The sequence below is a fragment of the Pseudonaja textilis genome, chromosome 3 (assembly GCF_049901715.1).
Source record: "Pseudonaja textilis isolate UNSWEBS1 chromosome 3, rPseTex1.2, whole genome shotgun sequence".
Taxonomy (NCBI): domain Eukaryota; kingdom Metazoa; phylum Chordata; class Lepidosauria; order Squamata; family Elapidae; genus Pseudonaja; species Pseudonaja textilis.
Window position 1 is genome coordinate 7,854,894 of NC_141992.1, and position 12,612 is coordinate 7,867,505.

The following is a 12,612-nucleotide window of genomic DNA, read 5'->3' on the forward strand; positions in this document are numbered from 1 at the left end:
AGCCTTGCAATAAAGTAGAATTAGCTCATCTGGTCATTATTTTCCTGTCTGGTCAACCTGATAAGGTTGACAATTACACAGGGGAATTGTACTCGTGTTTTTTGCAGGAACTGGGCTTGGCTAGTCTAGGGAAGAGAAGGACCAGGGGAGACATGATAGCGGTCTTCCAATATTTGAGGGGCTGCCACAGGGAGGAAGGGGGTCAAGCTATTTTCTAAAGCACCTGAAGGCCAGACAAGGAATAATGGATGGAAACTGAACAAGGAGAGATTTAACCTGGAAACAAGGAGAAACTTTCTGACAGAACAATCAACCAATGGAACAGAAGTTGTCCTTGGAAGTTGTGGGAGCGCCATCACTTGTGATGTTATAGAAGAGACTGGACTGCCATCTGTCAGAAATGGTGTAGGGTCTCCCGCTTGGGTGGGGAGTTGGTCTAGATAACCTACAAGGTCCCTTCCAACTCTGATTATCTGTAATTATCTGTAATTTTGAAGGACCAAGTAGCTTAGCCTTTTTCAATCTGGTGCCTTCCAGATGTGTCACATTTTGACTCCTGTAAACTCAAACCTGAAAGTCAATCTTTCTGGAAGTTGCAACACTGAGGAACAAATGCCAGGTTAATTGCTTCTTGTCTTCTGCAAATGGACATCTGTAGGATGCTCCCAGGATTTAGTTTATTTTAGATTATACAGTATCTTCTGAGAGAGAGAGAGAGAGAGGGGGGGGGGGGGCCAATCGTAACCATCTACTGCCAATCATTGACCTGAAAGGCAAACTGCAATGCAATAGCACTGGAGGAATTGCAGGTTCAACCTGGTTTTTTTCCCCCACCCCAAGATGTTGACTCCCAGGCACAAAATTGTGTGCCTAAACATCGTGTCCTTCAAGAGACCAACCAAATCTTTTGATACCTGTTAACCGGGCTGGTATTTTTTAGTTTTGGGATAATAGTATTCATAACCTGGTTGAAATGTCCTAGAAAGCTTTTCTAAAAATATCATTATTACACAAATATGTAGCCAGGGCAGCTCACGAAGCAAATGCTTAGCTTTTTTCCTGTTAGTGCATGCCTGCCGAGGCCAAAAAAAAATCTGGTTAAAGCACCTGTGCTACCAGAGGCTTGTATATGCACTCCCAAAATGTATCCCAATATGTAAATGCTAGCAAGCAACCTCCACCATGTTGGACATAATCGTATTGCCATCTTAGTCGATTCAATTGCCCAGACTCCAGTCCACCAGGGATTATGGGGGTTGTTAAAAGAGGAGGAGGAGGATGGTAAGCACCTCATATCTCATTAAAAATGTAGATGGTGATTGTCCTGTTAAAAATGAAAACTCAAAATGAGAAGAAGAAAGGTTTCCTTTTTGGCTGCCTAGAGTGTCCTACCAGCGGAAGATCTTTGACTTAGGAATTTAAAAATGGATCCACCAATCCAGGGGTGGAATTCAAATTTTTTTTACTACCAGTTCTGTGGGCGTGGCAGGGGAAGGATGCTGTAAAACCTCCAGTCAGAGGCGGTATTTGCCGGTTCTCCAAACTACTCAAAATTTCCACAGTTCTCCAGAACTGGTCAGAACCTGCAGAATACCACCTCTGCACCAATCTCTGACACACTGCTACTGTAGCTCATATTCACATCAGTGGTGGGATTCAAATTTTTTTTACTACCGGTTCTGTGGGCGTGGCTTGGTGGGTGTGGCTTGGTGGGCATGGCAGGGGAAGGATACTGCAAAATCCCCCTTCCCTCCCCCCCTTTAACCTGCTTTCCAGCTCTATTCTCCTGTTCAGGGCAACAAAAGAAGAGCCAGCCAATCAGCGGGGACTCGGGAGGCGGAGAATAGATGGGGGTAGGGCCAGTCAGAGGTGAGATTGGCCGGTTCTCTGAACGACTCAAAATCTCTGCTACCGGTTCTCCAGAACAGGTCAGAACCAGCTGAATACCACCTCTGATTCATGTGCATGCTGAGATAAGGAGTGAAACTGGGTTTAGTGTTAAGGACAAACCCATTTTCCAGTTGCCAAGGTTGGAAAATACTGATCAAGAGCTAAGAAACATAAAAAAAAATAGACAGCTCACTCATTGGGAGTAAGTCTCTCCCAACAAAAGACTACATCAACAAAGGGTCTTTAGTTCAGAGTGTGGGCGACTTATAATTACATTAAAAACTTGATAAAATCTATCCTTGGCTATCCTAACCCTAATCCTAACCCTATCTATCCATAGCTATCCTTAGCTATGGATGTTGATGCTGTGGACACAAAGGCACATATCTTAAAATGGTTGCTGAGAAGCGACAGTAGAACTGGGCCATCCAATATCTGCCCACACTTAGATGCTCTAAACACACCCATTGGCCACTGTTCCAGAATGCTAAACTGGATGAATTTAATTCACCAGACTTCTTTATGTTTGGATCAGTTGTGTTAACCCTACTAATTTAGCAGAGCCTTCATGTTTAATCGTAGCAGACATGGGGGGTTTCAAGCTAGTGGGTGAGAACAGTAGGAGGAGGAGACCATTGTCCTCAAAAGTCCACTTGAGAAGTTCTTAGAACCATGTGGAGGACAATGGTTAGGGTCAAGAAGTTGGATGAGATAGTCCAAGCGATTTGTTCTTAGGTTGAGTTGAGGTCTTGCAAGATCATGGAAGGTCTAACTCAGTGTTTCTCAACCTTTAAGATGAGTGGACTTACACTCCCAGAATTCTCCAGCCAGCTGGCTGGGGAATTTGGGGAGTTGATGTCCACTTAAAACGACTATGGTTGAGGAACACTGATCTATCTCATTGCTGGTCAAGTTAGTTGTGCAATTGAAAAATTTTGTGACTCTCTCATCAGACAGGAGAGGTGTAGTCTGGGTGCTGATTGGTAAAACAAATCAATTTTTAAAAAAGGCAATGTGTTCCCCCAAGATCTAACACGGTTGCATCTTCTCACTAAAGTAGCACATGTAACGAGCTTGCAATTAATTAATCCTGTCATCATCATATTCGTATTCAGGATTAAAAACATTTACATATCCCTTGTATGCATCGGCCTTGTAAATGATGGCATCCCTCACTCCCGATCGCCGCCCACGAATGCTTTTATATACTTCAGTCAGATCAATGTTTTACCAGAATGCAAAAATAGAGGAATTTCTTTCCTATTTTTTTTTTAAATGATTGAAACCAACAAAAAAAATATATGAATAATAATAATATAACATTGGCCACAAGGCCTGCCTGTTGATATTTTATTTCTGTTTATGCACTGGTGTTTCTCATTAGAGCTGTAGAGATTGCATTCTTTTTTAAATATTGCAAGATAACAGGGAAAAACGACCATAGGACAAGAGCCATGGAACAATCACCACCAAAAGAGAGAAGGCCACCTATTTCTCACAAGTCCCAAAGCAGGACACAACACTTTCCTGCCAGTTGTGATTAGGTGTGGCATTCTATTGATGCAACCATGCCAACACACAACGATTCATTTCTCTAAAAGCAATCTTTGTTAATCACCTAGAGTGGTGCGGGTGGCCTGGGGGTAAGAGCTCTCACCTCACAAGCCAGAGGCTGTGAGTTTGATCCTAGGTAGAGGCAGGTATTTCTCTCTCTGGGCGCATTGAGAACAGAACTCAGCATTTGCTGAACAAAACTCCGCATTGGTGACAGGAAAGGCCACCAGCCAGTAAACACTCGGCTCCACTCAGTTGCCTAGACTCCACCCCGCAAGGGATTATGGGGTCATTAAAAGTAGATGAACCTTTGTTAATCCCCTGCTGCTTTGGACTACAGCTTCCATTCTCCCTGCTTGGCAGAGCCCTTCACTTGTTGGCCGAAGATGACAATTGCTCCAAGTCAGTCAACCTGTAGACTCATTCCCCCATCTCTTTCTTCCTCTAAGGCAGCTTTTGAACTAGATTATAAGCCATGCACAATCACTATACTGCAGCTCTGGCTCCCCGTTTTGTAAAGCGACAGAGAGGGGGGTGTTTTCTATCAGAAACACACTTTCTGAATTTTCTTTCTGGAGAGGGATGAAATGCTTTTGAATTATATTGTGGAAACTCATCCCTGAAGTTTCGATGTTCTTGCAGGGGAAAAAAAAAATGCTTTTGCCTGATTTATTCTTAATAGCCTTAGCTGCTGGTCGTCTGAATACCTTTTGGTCTTAAAAAGGATCTAATGGAGGGGGAAACTATCTCCCCTCCCCGCAAATATGCAGGTCCCTGGCCATGAAGGGCTTTCAAGGTGAAATTAGCACCTTGAGTATGGTCTGGAAGCTGACTTGCAAATTTATGGGACTTTTGTGAAGTTTTGATACTCGTCTTACTGGCTTCCATGGACCCAGGCCATTATATAATGTGGATTGTACCTTGGACCGTTACAGCTGTCAAAGTTCATATGATGCCACCTGTAAAACTCCACACACCTATTTGTAAGTTTGATATCGGGTTTGCATTGAGCTCATTCTTTGCTGAAGAAGCGCTTGGGTAGGATCGATCCAGACATTAGACCAAGAGTCTCCAAACACGGCCATTTTAAGACTTGTGGACTGGGGAATTCTGGGAGTTGAAGTCGTACAAAGTCTTTAAAGTGGCCAAGTTTGGAGACCCCTGCCTTAGACTATCTGAACTCTTTTTGGATGATAAGGACCCATCTCTTGGTTCCTACAGAACAAGGACCAGCTCTGGTAATGATATCAGGATGTGTGTGTGTCACAAGGTTTAGTCAAGAGACTATTATTATGACCAGGTGGGGAAAAAAAAAAAAAACAGGTGGAGTTTTCTCTGTGGCTGTCATCTTGACTTTTTTGACCATATCTCATAGACCAGTGGTGGCTCACCTTTTGGGGCTCCTGTGCCGATAATTGTGCGCACGCTTGCCTGCTTGTGCTCGGGTGCCATCACCCAGAAGGCAATGCGCATGGAGGCCCCATGCTTCCTGTGCATGCGCACACAGCCCACGTGAGCCATGTGGTACGCTTCTGTGCATGCCGCACGACCCCCCCACGCCACACACTTCTGCGCATGCGCACGTGTCTCCTGCATGCTGCCGCACCTCCGCCCATGCGTGCCAGATACCCGACAATCGGCTGTTGGGCGGGCGGTGTGGGTGCATGCCTAGATGACCTTTTCTGGGCAAGTGCCTCGCATGCTGGTAGTAATGGCTCTGCGTGCCACTTCTAGCACACATGCCATAGGTTTGCCGCCACAGTCATAGACACCTTTGATTAGCATGAAAAGGAAAAGCGGTAGATTTCACACTAAAGGCCAAAATTTAACTCAATTGCCATTGTCAGATGCTCCGGCTTGGAACAGGCAAATAGGTCTTAAATTAGTAGGTAGAAATTTATGGAGTTGCTCCAGTGGCCTAGAGGTGGAGCTCTCGCCTCACAAACAGGAGGCTGTGAGTTTGATCCTAGATAGAGGCAGATATTTCTCTCTCTGGGCACAATGAGAATATATCAGCTGAACAAAACTCCGCACTGGCAACAGGAAGAGCATCCGGCCAGTAAATAGTAAAATAGTAAATAGGATAGAATAGAATTCTTTATTGGTCAAGTGTGATTGCACACAAAAGGAATTTGTCTTGATGCTCAGCTCCGTTCCTTTGGCCAGACTCCACCCAGCATGGGATTATGTGAAGAGGATGATGATGATTACTAGGTGGAAATTTATGTCTGAGTCACAAATTAAATTAAGTTTGTACACGGGCTTTGGGGATGTTGGAGGAAACTGGCATGCGGCAGATCAGATCAATTTAGCTCAATATTATCTTGCAGGAAGTTGTAGCAATTTCTAAGTGCTCGGGCTTCAACTCCCAGAATTCCTAGCCAGTGCAGCCATTGAGCAGAGCATTGTGGGAGTTGGTCCATGCACCTGGAAGTTTGCCAGTGCTGATTTATAAGGACTGTCCAGTTTTTTCATTTTACCCCCTTGGGGAGTCAAGAAATATATTATTTTTTTTTGCCAAGAGCTGGAAATTTGTGAATGTAAATCATGGATTCTATTACCAACCAACCTTTCTGCTGAAGAACATGGACTACAAAATAACAAAGTTTAAAAAGTTTAGTAAAGTTTTTAAAAAATTGTCATGTTTGCAAAGGGAAAATAAGAAGAGGAATAAATAGGAATGGAATAAACAAACAAATAAATACGTTAATTTGCAAAACCTGATTTTTAAAAAATTGCATTCTGAAACATTGCAAATTTAGTTGAAGAATGAATGCCTCTGAAATGAAGCCTTAGATGTCTTTTCCGTTTATATTTCTCCTAATGTACAAAATCTTCCTTTTTAAAGGTTGATTTTGGAAGCATGACTCAACACCTTTGTGGACTAAATTAGTTGTATATTATAAGAGTAATCAAAGATATATTTTGATTGCTAAAAATGTTAGGAAAATAACCCATTATCCAATGACGCAGAACAATGCAAAGGTAGTCCTCCACTTACAGCAGTTCACTTAGCGATCGTTCAAACTGTACTTAAAAAAGTGTTTTATGTTTTCCACACTTACGACCGTTACAGAATCATCACGTCACGTGATCCAAATTCACCCACTTGGCAACTGACTCATATTTATGACAGTTGCAGTGTCGTGATCTCCTTTGCGACCTTTCTGACAAGCAAAGTCAATGAAGGAAGCCAGATTCACTTAACAACGGTGTTACTAATTGTACAACGCCAGTGATTCACTTAACGACTGGCAAGAAAGGTCGTAAAATGGAAAATAAAAAAAACTCACTTAACCAATGTCTTGTGACAACTTGTAAAATGTTCCTAGCTTGCTCTTGAGTGGCCATAAGAAGGAAGTGAGTGTGTGATCTGATGGAGCAGTTTGTTGCTATGATCAGAAGCACATTCCACGCGTACTTTTCTCCAGATCGTGTCTCAAGTTCTCAAGCCCCACGAAAGTGCTTCGTTGGAGAATGTGATTTATGACACACCCTGGGAAGAGAACTGGATACAGGGTCGTAGGTGAACAGTAAATTATATAGGGCAGAGCCGGACTGCACTTGGGAAAAGTGCCAACATGTTGCTCCTAATAAATAATTGAATTTCTTTTGAAACTTGGCTCGAGGCTCATGAATTAATTAGCGCGTTCGTCGGAACCCTGACATCATGCTTAGAAACATACATTTTGGGCTCAATTATGGTTGTAAGCTGAGGACTACCTGTATGAGTTCCCAGATACGTTTCTGAGAGACTTCTATGACATCGTTATTTATGCATTTATTTGTTTGTGTCCCAGTTTTATTAATATTTTTACAAATAACTCAAGGCGGAAAACATATCCAACCCACCTTCCTCCTCCTATTTTCCCCACAACAACCCTGTGAGGTGGGTTAGGCTGAGAATAGATTGGCCCAAAGTCACCCAGCTGGCTTTCACAGCAATGATTGGATGCTTATTCAAGCCACCCCAAATGGCTTGTGTGAATCTGTGGATGGGAACAGTGATAAACATTGAAGCTGTTTTCATCCTGTTCTGTTCTCAACCATCTACAATGAATATAGTCAACCATTAACTAGAGTTGGATCAGAGCCTGTTATCTCTAGATATAAATTAATCCAAAGTGGTATTTCTTCAGCTTTGTGTCTTTAAGGCGTGTGGACTTCAACTCCCACAATTCCCCATAGCTGCTGCATGGCAGGCTGGGGAATTCTGGGAGTTGAAGTCCACACGCCTTAAAGTCACCACGCTGGAGAAACGACCTAAAGAGCTGCCTTTGAGCAACTCATTCTTAACAACTGTGTAGTCTAACAGATGTGGTTGTGATCACTTCTATCTGGGGCTGTTTGCAGGATATGGTCAAAAAAGTCAAAATGGCAGCCATGGGAGTGCGATTGTAAGTGCCCCTTGTTTTTAGGTGCCTCTCCCTAATTTCTTAATTACACCTTGTGGATACCACTGCTTCTGCCTGTTGCACCAAGCCAGTTGGTGAAATGGCTGATGAAATCTAATATTCTCATTTGGTTGATTTTGATGAATATTGAAGATGGCTTAAATTGGATGCCCTATTTATGGGGAAGCTGGTTCAATGCTCTTTACTGGACACCACCAATCAAGCATTATTATCTGGCGTCACTTGGTGGATTGCAATGGAGAACAACTTCGGTTCTTTTAATTTGCTGAACTTGGCTTGGCTTTCTTGCACATTTGTTCTTGCTCCAAAGAATATTTCATAATGCCTTTGGTACTGATGTACAATTTTATGATTTTTTTTTAAATGCATTAAACGGGATTCTCTGATATTGTATTATAGCGACTGGATCTTGGTTTGAACTTCTCCTTGTAATGTGTAATTTTCCTTCTAAATTTCAAAAAGAAAAAAAGAGAGAAAGAGAAAAAAAATGTCTTTGGTTTTATCTTATTTTTCTCTGAAGTCAAGGCTGGGGAAGGAATACAACTGTGTATCTTTGATGGTTCTTCATTTGTTAATCTCCAATCTAAAGAAGAAAACGTTGGAGCGAAACAACATGGAACAAAACAAGAGCTATGTACATTTTGTGTGCGTGTCTCTGGGTGTGATTACTTCTCTTGGGACATCTAGGGGATGTGGGGGTCGAAAAAGTCACAATGGCAGCCACAATCACAGGATCAAGGTTCCACCTCTTTTTTTTTTAACATGCCTCTTGATTTTTGGGGACTTGCATGTAAAGTGTCCTTGAGAACGTTCTGAATCAGTGTTTCTCCGACTCTGAATTCTGGGAGTTGAAGTCCACCCATTTTAAAGTCACCAAGATTTAGAAGTACTGCTCTAAATCATTTTCTGATCACAATAGCTCTTATCAAAACAGTTTCTATCAAAAAAAGAAAGGGAAAAGAAGAAAAAAGGGGAAAAAAAAGAAAGGGAGAAGAAGATGGCCGTATTTTCCCATTAGAACAAATTAAGGTAGAGATGGAGAAATATACGGTTTCCACTTTTTTATCCATCCATGAGAAACAAAAATGAACTTGGGTAAATTAAGTTAAATTAAATCTGCCTTAATTTTATTTATTTATTTATTATATTTTTTTTATCTTGTGTTTGTTACTTTTAGAAGTAACTGAAGGTGAGAACATATCTAATATTCCTTCCTTTTCCATGCAACAACAATTCTGTGAAATGGGTTCGACTGCAAGAGACTGGTCCAAAGTCATCCAGCCGGCTTTCATGCCTAAGGCAGGACTAGAACTCACCGTCACCTGGTGATTGGCCCAAAGTTACCCAGACAGCTTTCATGCCTAAGGAGGGACTAGAACTCACCGTCTCCTGGTGATTGGCCCAAAGTTACCCAGACAGCTTTCATGCCTAAGGAGGGACTAGAACTCACCGTCTCCTGGTGATTGGCCCAAAGTTACCCAGACAGCTTTCACGCCTAAGGCGGGACTAGAACTCACCGTCTCCTGGTGATTGGCCCAAAGTTACCCAGACAGCTTTCATGCCTAAGGCGGGACTAGAACTCACCGTCTCCTGGTGATTGGCCCAAAGTTACCCAGACAGCTTTCACGCCTAAAGCGGGACTAGAACTCACCGTCTCCTGGTGATTGGCCCAAAGTTACCCAGACAGCTTTCATGCCTAAGGCGGGACTAGAACTCACCGTCTCCTGGTGATTGGCCCAAAGTTACCCAGACAGCTGTCATGCCTAAGGAGGGACTAGAACTCATCGTCTCCTGGTGATTGGCCCAAAGTTACCCAGACAGCTTTCATGCCTAAGGCGGGACTAGAACTCACCGTCTCCTGGTGATTGGCCCAAAGTTACCCAGACAGCTTTCATGCCTAAGGAGGGACTAGAACTCACCGTCTCCTGGTGATTGGCCCAAAGTTACCCAGACAGCTTTCATGCCTAAGGAGGGACTAGAACTCACCGTCTCCTGGTGATTGGCCCAAAGTTACCCAGACAGCTTTCATGCCTAAGGAGGGACTAGAACTCACCGTCTCCTGGTGATTGGCCCAAAGTTACCCAGACAGCTTTCATGCCTAAGGAGGGACTAGAACTCACCGTCTCCTGGTGATTGGCCCAAAGTTACCCAGACAGCTTTCATGCCTAAGGAGGGACTAGAACTCACCGTCTCCTGGTGATTGGCCCAAAGTTACCCAGACAGCTTTCATGCCTAAGGAGGGACTAGAACTCACCGTCTCCTGGTGATTGGCCCAAAGTTACCCAGACAGCTTTCATGCCTAAGGAGGGACTAGAACTCACCGTCTCCTGGTGATTGGCCCAAAGTTACCCAGACAGCTTTCATGCCTAAGGAGGGACTAGAACTCACCGTCTCCTGGTGATTGGCCCAAAGTTACCCAGACAGCTTTCACGCCTAAAGCGGGACTAGAACTCACCGTCTCCTGGTGATTGGCCCAAAGTTACCCAGACAGCTTTCATGCCTAAGGCGGGACTAGAACTCACCGTCTCCTGGTGATTGGCCCAAAGTTACCCAGACAGCTTTCATGCCTAAGGTGGGACTAGAACTCACCGTCTCCTGGTGATTGGCCCAAAGTTACCCAGACAGCTTTCATGCCTAAAGCGGGACTAGAACTCACCGTCTCCTGGTGATTGGCCCAAAGTTACCCAGACAGCTGTCATGCCTAAGGAGGGACTAGAACTCATCGTCTCCTGGTGATTGGCCCAAAGTTACCCAGACAGCTTTCATGCCTAAGGCGGGATTAGAACTAAGCACTAGAACTCCGTCTCCTGGTGATTGGCCCAAAGTTACCCAGACAGCTTTCATGCCTAAGGAGGGACTAGAACTCACCGTCTCCTGGTGATTGGCCCAAAGTTACCCAGACAGCTTTCATGCCTAAGGCCGTACTAGAACTCACCGTCTCCTGGTGATTGGCCCAAAGTTACCCAGACAGCTTTCATGCCTAAGGCCGGACTAGAACTCACCGTCTCCTGGTGATTGGCCCAAAGTTACCCAGACAGCTTTCATGCCTAAGGAGGGACTAGAACTCACCGTCTCCTGGTGATTGGCCCAAAGTTACCCAGACAGCTTTCATGCCTAAGGCCGGACTAGAACTCACCGTCTCCTGGTGATTGGCTGAAAGTTACCCAGCTGGCTTTCATGCCTAAGGCAGGATTAGAACTCAGTTTCCTTATTTCTAGTCGAACGTCTTAACCATTAAACCAATATTTTAGCTGAAAGCTAAGTCCTAGGTAGAAATTCAGATAGTTGATGACTACCTGCATACTACGTGCTAAAAAGAACAATAGACTCTTTAAATAGGCCATTCAGTTGTGGTATCTTCCCTCAATATATTCTTCTTTAGATAGTTTTGGGAAGAAACGTCCACAATTCTCAGATGACACAGCGTTGGGGCAACAATACCCAAGGCACAGACTGTAATGCAGCTGATTTGCCAGCAGAGGGCAGAAACATCCTTTTGTACAACTTGAAAGGCATTTTTCACCTCTGATTTAAAAGTCTGATTCTTCCATTTGTATCCAACCAATTTCAGATGTTGGAATCCCAAGGAAAACTCTTTTCTCATGTTGCCCCTCTGTGGAATTTTTTTTTTTACATTTCTTAGCATTTACTCAAAGTAAGAAAATAATTGAATAAAGGCTAAGAAATACCAGAGGCCTGGATGTTTGAAGGTTCTATGCAGGATCTTAACTGTTCCTAAGGGGAAAATATACACAAAGACAAACATGCACACACACACACACACACACACACAAATGCCCCTCCCCCCAGGCTCCTTTGAGGCCCAGGAAGCCCCAAAATGGGTGGGGGCTGCAAAAATGAAAAAAAAAGCTGTGCCCACCCAGTCACATGGCCATGCCCACCAAGCCACACCCACAGAACCAGTAGTAAAAAATTTTGAATCCCACAACTGACCCTCATCAACCAGATTCTCCAATTCAGCACATTCACAGGCTGGGTGTCATCATATTAAATAATATCCACGGGCAAAAGTTCTGGTAGTTTAGTTACAATCTTTTAAAGATTAAAGAGTTGGAATGTAGTTTCGCTTCCCCCCCCCTTTTTGGTGGGGGGGCAACTACTAAAATAGGCATAGGAATGTTTTATGAGTTGACAAGTTCGTTTAGTGACCCTTCAAAATTACAGGGGCGCTGAAAAAACAGACTTATGCCTTCTTTCACGCTTACAATCGTTGCATGGTGACGTGATCAGAGTTTGGATGCTTAGCAACGGGTTCGTATTGATGACCTTTGCTGTGTCCCAGGGTCACGTGATCCCCTTTTGTAACCTGATCAGAAAAGTCATTTGGGAAACCAGGTTCACTTAACAACAGTGCTACTAATTTAACAACGGCAGTTAACTGCTGCAGTTAACAACCGGGGCAAGAACGGTAGTAAAATGGGGCAAAACTCATTTAACAAATGTCTCACTTAACAACATACATTTGGGGCTAAATTGTGGTCATAAGCCGAGGATTACTTGTAGTAAGAAAGATGAAAAAAAAGAGAGGCTTGTATGTGACACATCCCTACTAGGTGGTTGGACACCCCAGAGCTCAAATCCCTCCTCAAATCTCATCCATAATCTTGAGAATCAACAAAGCAAGGATTTGGGGGCTATTAAAGGGGTCCTGAAACCCACCCACTCTTTGAGTCCTCTTTGTGTCCAGACTTGACAGCTTCTGTCCCTCTGGCTGGAATGGGACAACTTCCTG

General features: G+C 43.7%; 1 long non-coding RNA gene across 1 annotated transcript; it reads left to right on the top strand.

Annotated features, from left to right (window-relative positions):
- Positions 1–3,873: 3,873 nt before the first annotated feature.
- On the top strand, positions 3,874–8,223 carry LOC148126004 (uncharacterized). The gene is made up of 2 exons (XR_015742670.1): positions 3,874–7,600; positions 7,633–8,223. It is a non-coding gene; the product is annotated as an uncharacterized LOC148126004 (long non-coding RNA).
- The last annotated feature ends 4,389 nt before the right edge of the window (positions 8,224–12,612 follow it).